Source organism: Impatiens glandulifera, chromosome 1 (genome assembly GCF_907164915.1).
Source record: "Impatiens glandulifera chromosome 1, dImpGla2.1, whole genome shotgun sequence".
NCBI classification, from domain to species: Eukaryota; Viridiplantae; Streptophyta; class Magnoliopsida; order Ericales; family Balsaminaceae; genus Impatiens; species Impatiens glandulifera.
Window position 1 is genome coordinate 70,702,309 of NC_061862.1, and position 13,381 is coordinate 70,715,689.

A 13,381-nucleotide genomic window follows, 5' to 3' on the forward strand; every position below is an offset into this window, starting at 1 on the left:
TTGGTTTCTATTTATTTTAAAAAACATATTTTTCTTCTTTGACCCAACTCTATCAACAAACGAATATATACATATTTAAAAAAAATAAATAACTTAACAACCTAATCAAAATTTAATATATATAAATATATACATATATAAATGAATCTTCTTATTTAAGAATCATACACATTTTTATTATATATGAATATTTAATTAATTTAAGAAGGTACATATTAATAATTACTTATTTTAAAACTGAAATCATAAGTTTTAATTATAATTAATTTTATTGACTTTTAATAAATTATAAATATCATTAATTTCTTGAAAATTAAAAACTAACTTTTTTTAGTTTTTTTATATTTTTATTTATTATTAATAATAACTTTAATAACCAATCAAATATTTAGTTAAAATTAGAACAAATTAGTGTTCTAATTTATTTTTTATATAACATTTGTACCATAAATATATATATTTTTTCTTGAAAAAATTTATATAAACATATATTAGCATATAAAATTAAGTTTTGACAACAATATTGTTAATAATTAACATTTTTATGTGTAGATACTATAATTTGACTTATCTAATTTATATAAAATTTTCAAATAATTCTGAGTTGTTAAAATAATTTTTTAAAATTATAAAACTCAAAAAAAGATTTATTATAAATAAAATAATTATTTAAGAAAAATGTTAGTATTCATTTATCCTAATTACACAAAAATAAATTAATTAATTAACAGTAAAAAATAAATTAAATAATAGTTGAAGGAAAATGTTTTGTTCAATTATTTCAAAATAATTAAATTAAGGGCATACATAAATCAAATAATTATTTTGAGAAAATATTATAATAGCTTAACTATAAAATAATTAAAAGTGAAGCCTAATTACACAAAAATAAATAATAAAATAGACAAAAATATTTTGCGTTCTTATGTATTTCTTGAAAAATGTCAAACGGCCTAAATCTGTTTGACCCAAACCAAACAAATGTAGAGCCTATACGCACAGTCAACCAGGCTAATAAGAGGGAAAACATAAGCAGCACTAAGACATCTTCAATCAAAAAATTCATTTTCAAATTTATTTTAGTGTATATAAATTAAAATAATAAATTATATAAATAAATTAAATAACTAAGTTTAATGTATAAAATATACATAAACTAAGTTTAGGGGTTGAATTAAAAAAAAAAAGTTTTACGATTTTGAACAGTATTTGCGTTTGCAAGATAGAGAAAATGCTGAAAACTCATTTTGAATTTGAGAACGAATGTATGTTTGAAAGAAAAAATGACTGAAAACACATTTTAGGTTTGAGTATGGAATATGATTGGAAATGTTTAAGGGTGTCAATGTATCCAACAAGCACATTCATATGACGACTCACTATGATAACTTTAATTTAATAGTTATTTTTTAACTAACTGATTTGTAAGAAAATATAAAATTTGAAACATTTTATAATTTCAAAATTAAAACAAAGTCTTTTCACATAATTATTTTTAAAACTGATATATGATATTAAATAAAAATATATATAAACTACCATATTAAAAACATTTAAAACTCAAAAAAAAAACAGTTTATTATATTTTCTAAAACTATTTAACTATTTACAGAATGAAAACAAAATCTTTTTTATTTAAAGACTTTTTAAAATTGAAATATAAGAAAATCAATAATTTGTTTTATAAAAGAAATATTTGAAAAAAAAAATTGTAAATCAAATAAGAAAAAAATTGTAATCACAAATTATTTTAAACTATTCAATTTTGTTGAATGAAAATTGTAATCATATAATTTTAAAATTGAAATATTTGATATTTAAAAAATATATTGATAAAATAACTTATTTATTAAAAATATTATTTTAAAATTTTACCTTTCTAAAAATTAAAACAAAACTTTTTTTATATAGAAGTAATATAAAATTGAAATATATGATATTACAAAAACTCTAATTTTTTAAAACAACATTATAAATCACATAACAAATAATTTATACAAAAATTATTTAAAATAATTTATAAAATATTTAAATTATTTAACATTTTAAAAAAGAAATACAAATTCATTTTATATAAAAAACAAATTAAAATAAAAATATATATGACAAATTATCTAGGTACCTCCAATTATTTAGATAGTTTATTTTTAACTTTTAAATTATTTTTTAAAATAAATTAACCTTACTTTTAAAACTGGTCTAATTAATTTTTTGGTTTATGGTCTAATCTTTCTTTTAATTTTTTTGAATTAAATATATTGTCTCTAACTAAATAAAGAGATTTAAATATATTTTTTATATATTTTAATTTTAAATATTAATTTTTATATTTATATATATATATATATATATACATATATTATATAAAATATTATATATATATATATATATATATAAATAAAAGAGATTTAAATATCTTTTATATATATATATATATATATATATATATATATACATATATTATATAAAATATTATATATATATATATATATTATATAATAAATATATATTCTATATACATTATCTTTGATCATAAATTATTATATTTATATATATAATTAATAAATTATATATATAAATATATATAAAAAAAGTTATTTAAATTTCTTATATATATATATATATTATTTTTAATCATTAATTTTCATATTTATATATATAGTTATTAAATTATATATATATATATATATATATAAATTAATGACTCAAAATAATATATATATATATATAGTATTTAGTTACAACAATTATGCAGTTTTCATCAAATAATTTGTCCAAATGTATAATATTGAATAAAATATTTATATTAAAAAACTAATTTGTAAAAAAACATTATAAATAAAATAAGAAACAATCTATACAAAAATTATTTTAAGTTAAACAACACTATCAACTTTTGGTTTCTATTTATTTTAAAAAACATATTTTTCTTCTTTGACCCAACTCTATCAACAAACGAATATATACATATTTAAAAAAATAATAACTTAACAACCTAATCAAAATTTAATATATATATATATATATATATATATATATATATAACAATTTATAAATATATACATATATAAATGAATCTTCTTATTTAAGAATCATACACATTTTTATTATATATGAATATTTAATTAATTTAAGAAGGTACATATTAATAATTACTTATTTTAAAACTGAAATCATAAATTTTAATTATAATTAATTTTATTGACTTTTAATAAATTATAAATATCATTAATTTCTTGAAAATTAAAAACTAATTTTTTTTAGTTTTTTTATATTTTTATTTATTATTAATAATAACTTTAATAACCAATCAAATATTTAATTAAAATTAGAACAAATTAGTGTTCTAATTTATTTTTTATATAACATTTGTACCATGAATATATATATTTTTTCTTGAAAAAATTTATATAAACATATATTAGCATATAAAATTAAGTTTTGACAACAATATTGTTAATAATTAACATTTTTATGTGTAGATACTATAATTTGACTTATCTAATTTATATAAAATTTTCAAATAATTCTGAGTTGTTAAAATAATTTTCCAAAATTATAAAACTCAAAAAAAGATTTATTATAAATAAAATAATTATTTAAGAAAAATGTTAGTATTCATTTATCCTAATTACACAAAAATAAATTAATTAATTAACAGTAAAAAATAAATTAAATAATAGTTGAAGGAAAATGTTTTGTTCAATTATTTCAAAATAATTAAATTAAGGGCATACATAAATCAAATAATTATTTTGAGAAAATATTATAATAGCTTAACTATAAAATAATTAAAAGTGAAGCCTAATTACACAAAAATAAATAATAAAATAGACAAAAATATTTTGCGTTCTTATGTATTTCTTGAAAAATGTCAAACGGCCTAAATCTGTTTGACCCAAACCAAACAAATGGAGAGCCTATACGCACAGTCAACCAGTCTAATAAGAGGGAAAACATAAGCAGCACTAAGACATCTTCAATCAAAAAATTCATTTTCAAATTTATTTTAGTATAAATGTCAAATCAAATAGTAATTCTTCTATAACCGAAAAACACATTCTCAAACTCAAATGAATATTCTTATAATATTTTTTCTTACATCAACTTTTATAATTTTTTAATTCCATTCATATATTTTTCAATATTATAAATTATACCATAATATTTTAATATCATCCAATTATTTTAAATTTGATTATAAATTAATTATAAAAATTCAATAATACATAAAAAAAAATATTATAAAAAAAATATTATTTGATAAAACAAACATTATTAAAAAAAATATCATTAAATATTCTTAATTATTATAATATTTTAACATTATTAAAAAAAAATTTAAACATTATTATAATTTTTTTGAACATTATTATCAATTTTGAATATTATTATAAATTTATGTTATATAAATAAATTAAAATAATAAATTATATAAATAAATTAAATAACTAAGTTTAATGTATAAAATATACATAAACTAAGTTTAGGGGTTGAATTAAAAAAAAAGTTTTGTGATTTTGAACAGAATTTGCGTTTGCAAGATAGAGAAAATGCTGAAAACTCATTTTGAATTTGAGAGAAAAAATGACTGAAAACACATTTTAGGTTTGAGTATGGAATATGGTTGGAAATGTTTAAGGCTGTCAATGTATCCAACAATCACATTCATATGACGACTCACTATACTATGATAACTTTAATTTAATAGTCATTTTTTAACTAACTGATTTGTATAAAAAATATAAAATTTGAAACATTTTATAATTTCAAAATTAAAACAAAGTCTTTTCACATAATTATTTTTAAAACTGATATATGATATTAAATAAAAATATATATAAACTACCATATTAAAAACATTTAAAAATCAAACAAAAAACAGTTTATTATATTTTTTAAAACTATTTAACTATTTACAGAATGAAAACAAAATCTTTTTTATTTAAAGACTTTTTAAAATTGAAATATAAGAAAATTAATAATTTGTTTTATAAAAGAAATATTTGAAAAAAAAATTGTAAATCAAATAAGAAAAAAATTGTAATCACAAATTATTTTAAACTATTCAATTTTGTTGAATGAAAATTGTAATCATATAATTTTAAAATTGAAATATTTGATATTTAAAAAACATATTGATAAAATAACTTATTTATTAAAAATATTATTTTAAAATATCAACCTTTCTAAAAATTAAAACAAAACTTTTTTATATAAAAGTAATATAAAATTGAAATATATGATATTACAAAAACTCTAATTTTTTAAAACAACATTATAAATCACATAACAAATAATTTATACAAAAATTATTTAAAATAATTTATAAAATATTTAAATTATTTAACATTTTAAAAAAGAAATACAAATTCATTTTATATAAAAAACAAATTAAAATAAAATATATGACAAATTATCTAGGTACCTCCAATTATTTAGATAGTTTATTTTTAACTTTTAAATTATTTTTTAAAATAAATTAACCTTACTTTTAAAACTGGTCTAATTAATTTTTTGGGTTATGGTCTAACCTTTCTTTTAATTTTTTGAATTAAACATATTGTCTCTAACTAAATAAAGATATTTAAATATTTTTTTTATATATTTTAATTTTAAATATTAATTTTTATATCTATATATATATATATATACATATATTATATAAAATATTATATATATATATATATATATATATATATATATATATATATATATATAAAGAGATTTAAATATCTTATATATATATATATATATAAATATATATATATATATATATATATATATATATATAATATTTTATATAATATATGTTTATATATATATATATATATATATTATATAATAAATATATATTCTATATACATTATCTTTAATCATAAATTTTTATATTTATATATATAATTAATAAATTATATATATATATATATATATATATATATAAAGTTATTTAAATTTCTTATATATATATATATATATATTATTTTTAATCATTAATTTTCATATTTATATATTTAGTTATTAAATTATATATATATATATATATATATATATATATATATATATATATATATATATATATATATATATATATATATATAGTATTTAGTTACAACAATTATGCTGTTTTCATCAAATAATTTGTCCAAATATATAATTTTGAATAAAATATTTATATTAAAAAACTAATTTGTAAAAAAACATTATAAATAAAATAAGAAACAATCTATACAAAAACTATTTTAAAATAATTAACTTTAAAAAAAATTAAAACATAAGTTTTATTTAAAAAAAATTAGAAATTGTTAAAACATTTTAGAAATCAAATAAATAATAATTATTAAAAATATATTTTAAGTTTTATGAACTTTTTAAAAATTAAACAAATGGTTTAATAGAAAACATTATAAGCTTAACAGATTTGAAATTAGATAAAAACATTATATCAAATAATTAATTTGTTAAAACAAATTTTAAATAACAAATAAATAATTACAAAAACCTTGTTTTTACAATTAACCTTTTTAAAATAAAAACCAAAATTTTTATATTAGAAATATTAAATTTGAAATATATGACATTGAATAAAATTTCATAACTAATGTTTATAAAAAATCAAACAAAAAAATTAATTATTAAAAAAATATTTTAAACTTAACTTTTTCTATAAAAACATTATAAAATGAAATAATTTATTTTTATATAAAACATTGTAAAATTGAAAGATTTGACATTGAATAACTATATTATATAAAATAAGTTAAAAAACATTATAAAAAATTAATATTTTTAGTAATAAAAAACATAAATATAAAAAATAAACTACTTGATATTGAATAATATTTGATAATAAAACAGCTAATTTTGTAAACAATTTGTAAATCAAATAATAAACCAATTATTAATAAATTATTTTAAACTATTTTACCTTTTTGAAAAATAAAAATAAAAATAAAATAATTATATAAAAAAATATATTTTTAAATAATAATTTATAAATAAAAACTTCTTTTAAACTATCTAATCTTTATAAAAAAGAAAAAATATATTTTAACTATTTAATTTATAAATTTAAATATAAGATATTAAATAAAAAATCATTTAAAAACAAATTTATAAATAGAAATAAGAAACAATATATAAAATATATTTAACCTTTTATAAATGAAACAATATTATTTTTGCTTCAACTGTCTTCTTAATAAAGAGTAAATAAAATAGTTTAAAATTAAAATAAAGATATTAAAGAAAAACAAATTATAATTTGTACTAATTTATTAAAATATTATTAAATCAATTTTAAAATGAAACAAAATATTATAAAATATAATATATTAAAAAATAATTAAAAACAAAAAACATGTTTTTAAAAAGATAATATTTATAAAAAAATAAATTAAAATATATGTTATTGAATAAAACAAAGGTAAATCATGTAAGAAACCATTTATAAAAAATATATAATATTTATAAAAATGAAATACAAATAGATTTTTAAATTCAAATATATGATATTAAATGAAATAATTTTAAAAGAACTAGTAAAAACAAATGAAAATAAAATAAGAAATTCTTTACAAAAACAAATATTTTTAAATTGTTTTAAAAAATTAAATATTTATTCTTTCTAAAAATGAAAACAAAATTTTTTTTTTATAAAAAATATAAATATATGATATTAAATAAAAAATAATTATATAGTACAGTTAATAAATTCTTTCACTTTTTCAAATTGATTCACCTACTTTTTCACCAATTTTATCATGAAAATAAAACAAAGTTAGATTTAATTTTAATTATTATTATTTTTTTAATATTAATTATATTTTTTTCAATAATATTTTGATTAAGAATAAATTATTTTATTTCATTAATTATATCTCTTGTTTTTTATTTATTAATTTTTAAATATATATTTCATCTTAACTAATTTTACTTATTTATTTTAAAAATGAATAATAATAAAAATAGGGAATAAATTAAATTAATAAAATATATGAATATATATTTTAATATATATATATTTATATATATTTTTAATTTGATAATATATAAAGAAATAATAAAAGTATAAACATAAATATGATTTTTTTTATTAGGTAAAACAGAGGTTTATCTAATACATTTTTTTTTTATTTGACAGCATTTAATTAATATTAACATTTAATCTTGACAGGAGAAGACTACGGGTAAGGCTTCATCGCACATTAATTTTTTCTACGAGACGCACAATAAAAAAGGAAAATGTGATGACTCTACTCGTGTGGTGGATCTCTATTTATAGGAGAAAATTGTAAATGTACTTCCTATTTCACTTGTTATAATTAACTAATCAACTTTTGTTTCATTTTGTAAGATGTGATGCGTCAGACGCTTGAGAGAAATCTTGATATGTTCGAATATGAGCTGACCGAGAGCGTTTTTGGACGACAAGGGCACGAGAGGGTCATTAGAATGGGATCTAAGATGAGGCCCACCCAGTTTCGAGGATACTTGCAGGGTGAAGTCAATCGCAGAAGAGGAAGCAAGAACTCGAGTAGTTACGCAATGAATTACAAGTTGAGTCTTCAAAAAGAGAACATTCAGAGTTTATTACATGAGCAAGCAAATGTGATACAAGAGAAAGCACTTTAGACACAAAGACACGCATTTGAGGCGCAAAGACAATCACTTGAGACACAAAGACAACTGAAAAGACAAAAAGAAGAATTTCATAACCATCTAGCGACATTTATGGCGAGATATCCTCGACCTCCGGATTAGTCTGGTATATGATATATTATTTAGACTTGCTTTTATTTTTTAGAACTTTGACCGGTATATTGGATGATTGTATTTTTGGATGAATTGAGATTTAAGTTTATTGGATAATTGTATTTTTGGATGAATTGGGATTTGGTATTTTTAATTTGTGTATGATTTATGTCTGAAATTGTTGATTTAAATAGGTAATAATCGGTTTATAACCATTTTATTTATAAAAAACTCATAATCACCGTGAGCAATACACGTCTTTTCTCTGTAATTATTTAAAATCTTCGCCGAGACCTTTTCTTTAGCTCTCGATAATTATTTAAAACTTTCGCCGAGAGTAGAGCCAATGCTCTCGATAAAAGAATTGCATTTTTGCCGAGAGCGCTCATTGCTCTTGGTGATAATTTTATCTTCGAGAGCTACAAATTCTTTAAGAGATACTATTTTTTCCTTCGTATTATCGAGACCTTGTGAGAGCATTTATCACCTTCAGTGAAAACTATCACCAAAGGCATATTATCTTTCTTCGAGAGTTTTTACCCTCGTTAAAAAACATGTTTTTATTAGTGTAAATATTTATTCATTGATATTGATAATTTAATTAAATTATCAAAATCATTGACCAAATATAATAAATTAATGATGAAAACACAATTAACCACTCTTTTTATTCAATTTGATTTTTTTAATCTTCTAATAAAAACTAATTTTTAATTAAAAATCATAATGTTTTTGTTTCATAAAATAGATATACATGTTATTGAGTTCCATACCAATGTTATTGATTGATTAAAAATATGTATCAAATTCACTTAAATTTATAGTATCATCATCTTTTCATATCATTATTATAAAGTTTGTTATAAATCCCAAATTTTCGCATTTGAAATTTTTCATAAAATCATTTTCAAAGATATTAGTTCTTCATATTTGTAATAAAAATATGTCAAAAAATGACACATTTTGTTTTACAAATCCTCAAATTTGAAAGATCGATTTGAACTTCAACTCAACAAATATAAACAATACATTGTCTTGTTATTTTATTTATTTTTATTAAGTTACACATCATTTTCTTTTGTAGAGAACATTATAATCCCGAAAAAATACTTACGTTTTGGTTCCGTGGAAAAGTTTGAGATCGAGAAATTTTAACATCGGTTTACGTGTCAGAAATTTTCTTTTATAATAAAACATTATTTACAAAAGATGTTAATGATTCCTAACAGATTTTTGATATTAATTAAAAATAACTAATTTCGGTACTTAATTTTAAATAATTCGGGGATTTACGATAATCAAATCACAACTTGAATAGTAACATCATTCGGTTTGTAACAAGTTGTCATTCCACATTGACAATCTTTGCAAGTAGGTGTAGAAATATCGATCTCGGTCGAGTACTTCTTAGCAAGAAGAGGGTGATATACCCTTTACACATAAAGTCTCTAAAATAGGGATAAAACATATGCGTCTTTTAAGGTACTGTACCTTTTAAGACAAGCCTATTAAGTGTTTGAAAATGTGATACAAATGTTTCAAAAGCCAAGTTTATGTTTTCGAGTTATACATTTAATCCCCTGTAGTGTCGTCAGAAAGTTGTAACCCCCCCAAAAAAATCTTAAGTTTTGGTTACATGGAAAAACTCGAGGTTCAAGAAATTTTAACATCGGTATGTGTGTTAGGAATTTTCTTTTAAAATAAAACATTATTTTTATAAGATGTCAATGATTCCTGACATCCTTTTGAAATTAATTAAAAATAATTAATTTCGGGTCTCAATTTTTAATAATCCGGAGATTTACGATAATTAAATCACAATTTGATCTTTTTAGAAATTCGCTGGTTTAAATTAATTAAACATAATTAATTAAAAAAGATTATTTGTTTTGAAACAGAATCGCCAATTTTTTTTTTGAAAATCAATAAAAGTTGGTGTAAGTATATAAACGTATCGTCTATAGTTTTCTTTTATTTCGTAGTTTGGTGATACTTGGAAAAGGGCTTTTGCGCTATATACTCCGTACCCATTTAAAAAAAATGGTCTCTACTTATAGAGTTGGCTTTTGAAAATCGGTTTTATAACGTTTTATTTTTACCGATTATTCTTCTGGTCCTAAGCATGCATGAGGTTTGTGCGTTATTTAAATACTGAAACAAAAATATTTAATGCTGGTACATGTTGCTGATGATTATAAAATATTTAATGCTGGTACATATTGCTGATGATTATAAAATATTTAATGCTGGTACATATTGTTAATGATATTGAAGAAGATTAGTCATTTTTAAAAGCATTAGAGTTTAGAAATAAACACCAAACAAGCCTTTGGCAAAACATTTTTTGTGGAAAACATTCCAAAATATTTTGAAAGCATTTTCTATTTTTTGGGTTTTTTAAAAATGGTTTGGAGGTCCAAAATTACAAAAATAATTTTAGGATTTTGAAAAGTGAAACCAAACAGGCTTTAGGATTAGAGTCCTAGGACTTGGGTTCGTTTTTCATCGGTTGAGGTCAAAAGACTCTCAGTTTGGGTCGAGGATTAAAATCCTCGGTCTGGGAGCTAAGGACTCTCGGTCCGAGGCTGGTTTGGGGCTAGGTTTATTGGTTTGGGTGCATAGACCCATTGGCCCTAGGTTATCTCGAGGCTAAGATCGTCAGTCCTAGGTTAGGTTTACCGGTCTGGTTATGAAACACGAATCAAGCGTTTGGACATTCAAAATAAGCAAAGGTATGGGATGGTTGTTAAAGAAAATCCTTAAGTTAAGAAACAATATTGCAGGACTTTTTGATATTAGATGGGAGACGGTAGAAACTCACTATTTTGGCATGATCCCTGGTATGAGGACCAACCAATAATCAATAAAGAGGATTTCAGAAACGTGAGGATCAGACGGGACTGCCTAACTGCCAAGGTCAAAAAAATTAAAGATCGGCTATAGAATTCGCTTCTTAGATGAATACCGGTGGGGTGACACATTCTCGAACATATTAGTAACATCCAATTTAACGAAAGAATAGATGCACACCGATGGAAAGCAGAGGAAAACGGGAATGTGATTTCAAGAAAAATATGGAATACCATCCGAGAGAAGGAGCAAATAGTAGATTGGGCTAATCTAGTCTGGTCGTCAAAGGTTATCCCAAGACACCAATTCATCCTATGACTTGCATTTCGAGAAAGGCTAAACACGAGAGATCGCGTCAGGAAGTACATGGAAATTCCGGATTCAAGTTGTCTGCTGTGTGAAGGGAATGAAGAAATAGTTGATCATCTCTTCAGTAACTGTTCATTTGACTCAAAACTTTGAAATAAATTTGAAAAAAATATGGTGATGACCAGATTCCCGGGAGACTGAAAAGAAATCAAGAAAGTGGTTGTGAAGAAAGCGAAGGGCATAGTCAAAGATTTTCAAATACGGATCCGGCTTAAAAATTTACAACATCTAGCGGGAGAGAAACGCAAGGACATTCTTGAAGAATCGAAGAAGTTTGGAGAAGACCTGGGATGATATTGTAACTGACTATAGCACGAATATCCAGACATGGAGAAGAGCCCTGAAAACCAACAGAATTGGAACCTCTATAGGAACTAGAAAATATCATGTCAAGAAGTCACCAAAGATTTTGTTTTTTAGCGAGATAAACACAATTTAAATTTGTTTGTAATTCCGATGATTATTTGTAATTCATTTGTTTGTAGATTGTATAGAACTTAATTTTCCTAGGCTTGTCTAGGAAAATGCATAAACTCATTTATTTATTTTTCGTTTTTGGAAATTTTTAATAAAATAACGTTAAGTCGTTTTTCCCAAAAAATTATAAAGGGTCTCGGTCCTAGGTTAGAGAGGTCTTCGGTTAGAAACATTGGTCCTAGGTGAAAAGGGTCATTGATCTTAGGTTATAAACATCGGTCTAGGTTAAGTCCCCTGATCCTAGCTAAAAATACTCGGTCCTAGCTCAAGTACATCGGTCAGACTCTACAGTCCTAATGAAATCTTCGGTCGGACTCCACGGTCCTGGACTAAGATTTTCATTTTTGGTTTCTTGGTTCGGACCGATGATCCTCGATCCTCACTCAAGAATACCGGTCCTAATGAACATAAAAGGTTCATTTTTTAAATTCGTTTTTTAGCTCTGATTCATTGATCCAAGAGCTTGGTTAGCTTCACAAAGCTCTTAGGAACATGTTGATCATCATCTGAAGGTGTGAATCAACCTGGATGATGATCAATTTGTTCAAAACAATTTGTGATCAAAAATTAGGTTTTTGATTTTGAAGCTGTTTAGAAGTGTAATGAGCTATCAGATAGTTTCTTTATACTACATATACTTGATTGATACAAAAACAAGAATAATGGTTGTTTGTTTGAACCAATTCAAGAACTCAAAATTTTCATTTATCTTGAAAAGATTTGATTTTGATCAAACATGGTCAGGATGGATCAAACATGATCCAAATAGTTGTCCAACATCATTACAATCATGTTGAGAAGCTTTTTAAGGTGTGATTCAAAAAAATTAACCCAATAACAACAAATCCATTTTTTTTTATTTTGATAATTCAAATTTGAGTTTTTGTTTATTAGATCGATTGATTGATTATCTTATATCCAAATAGTTTCT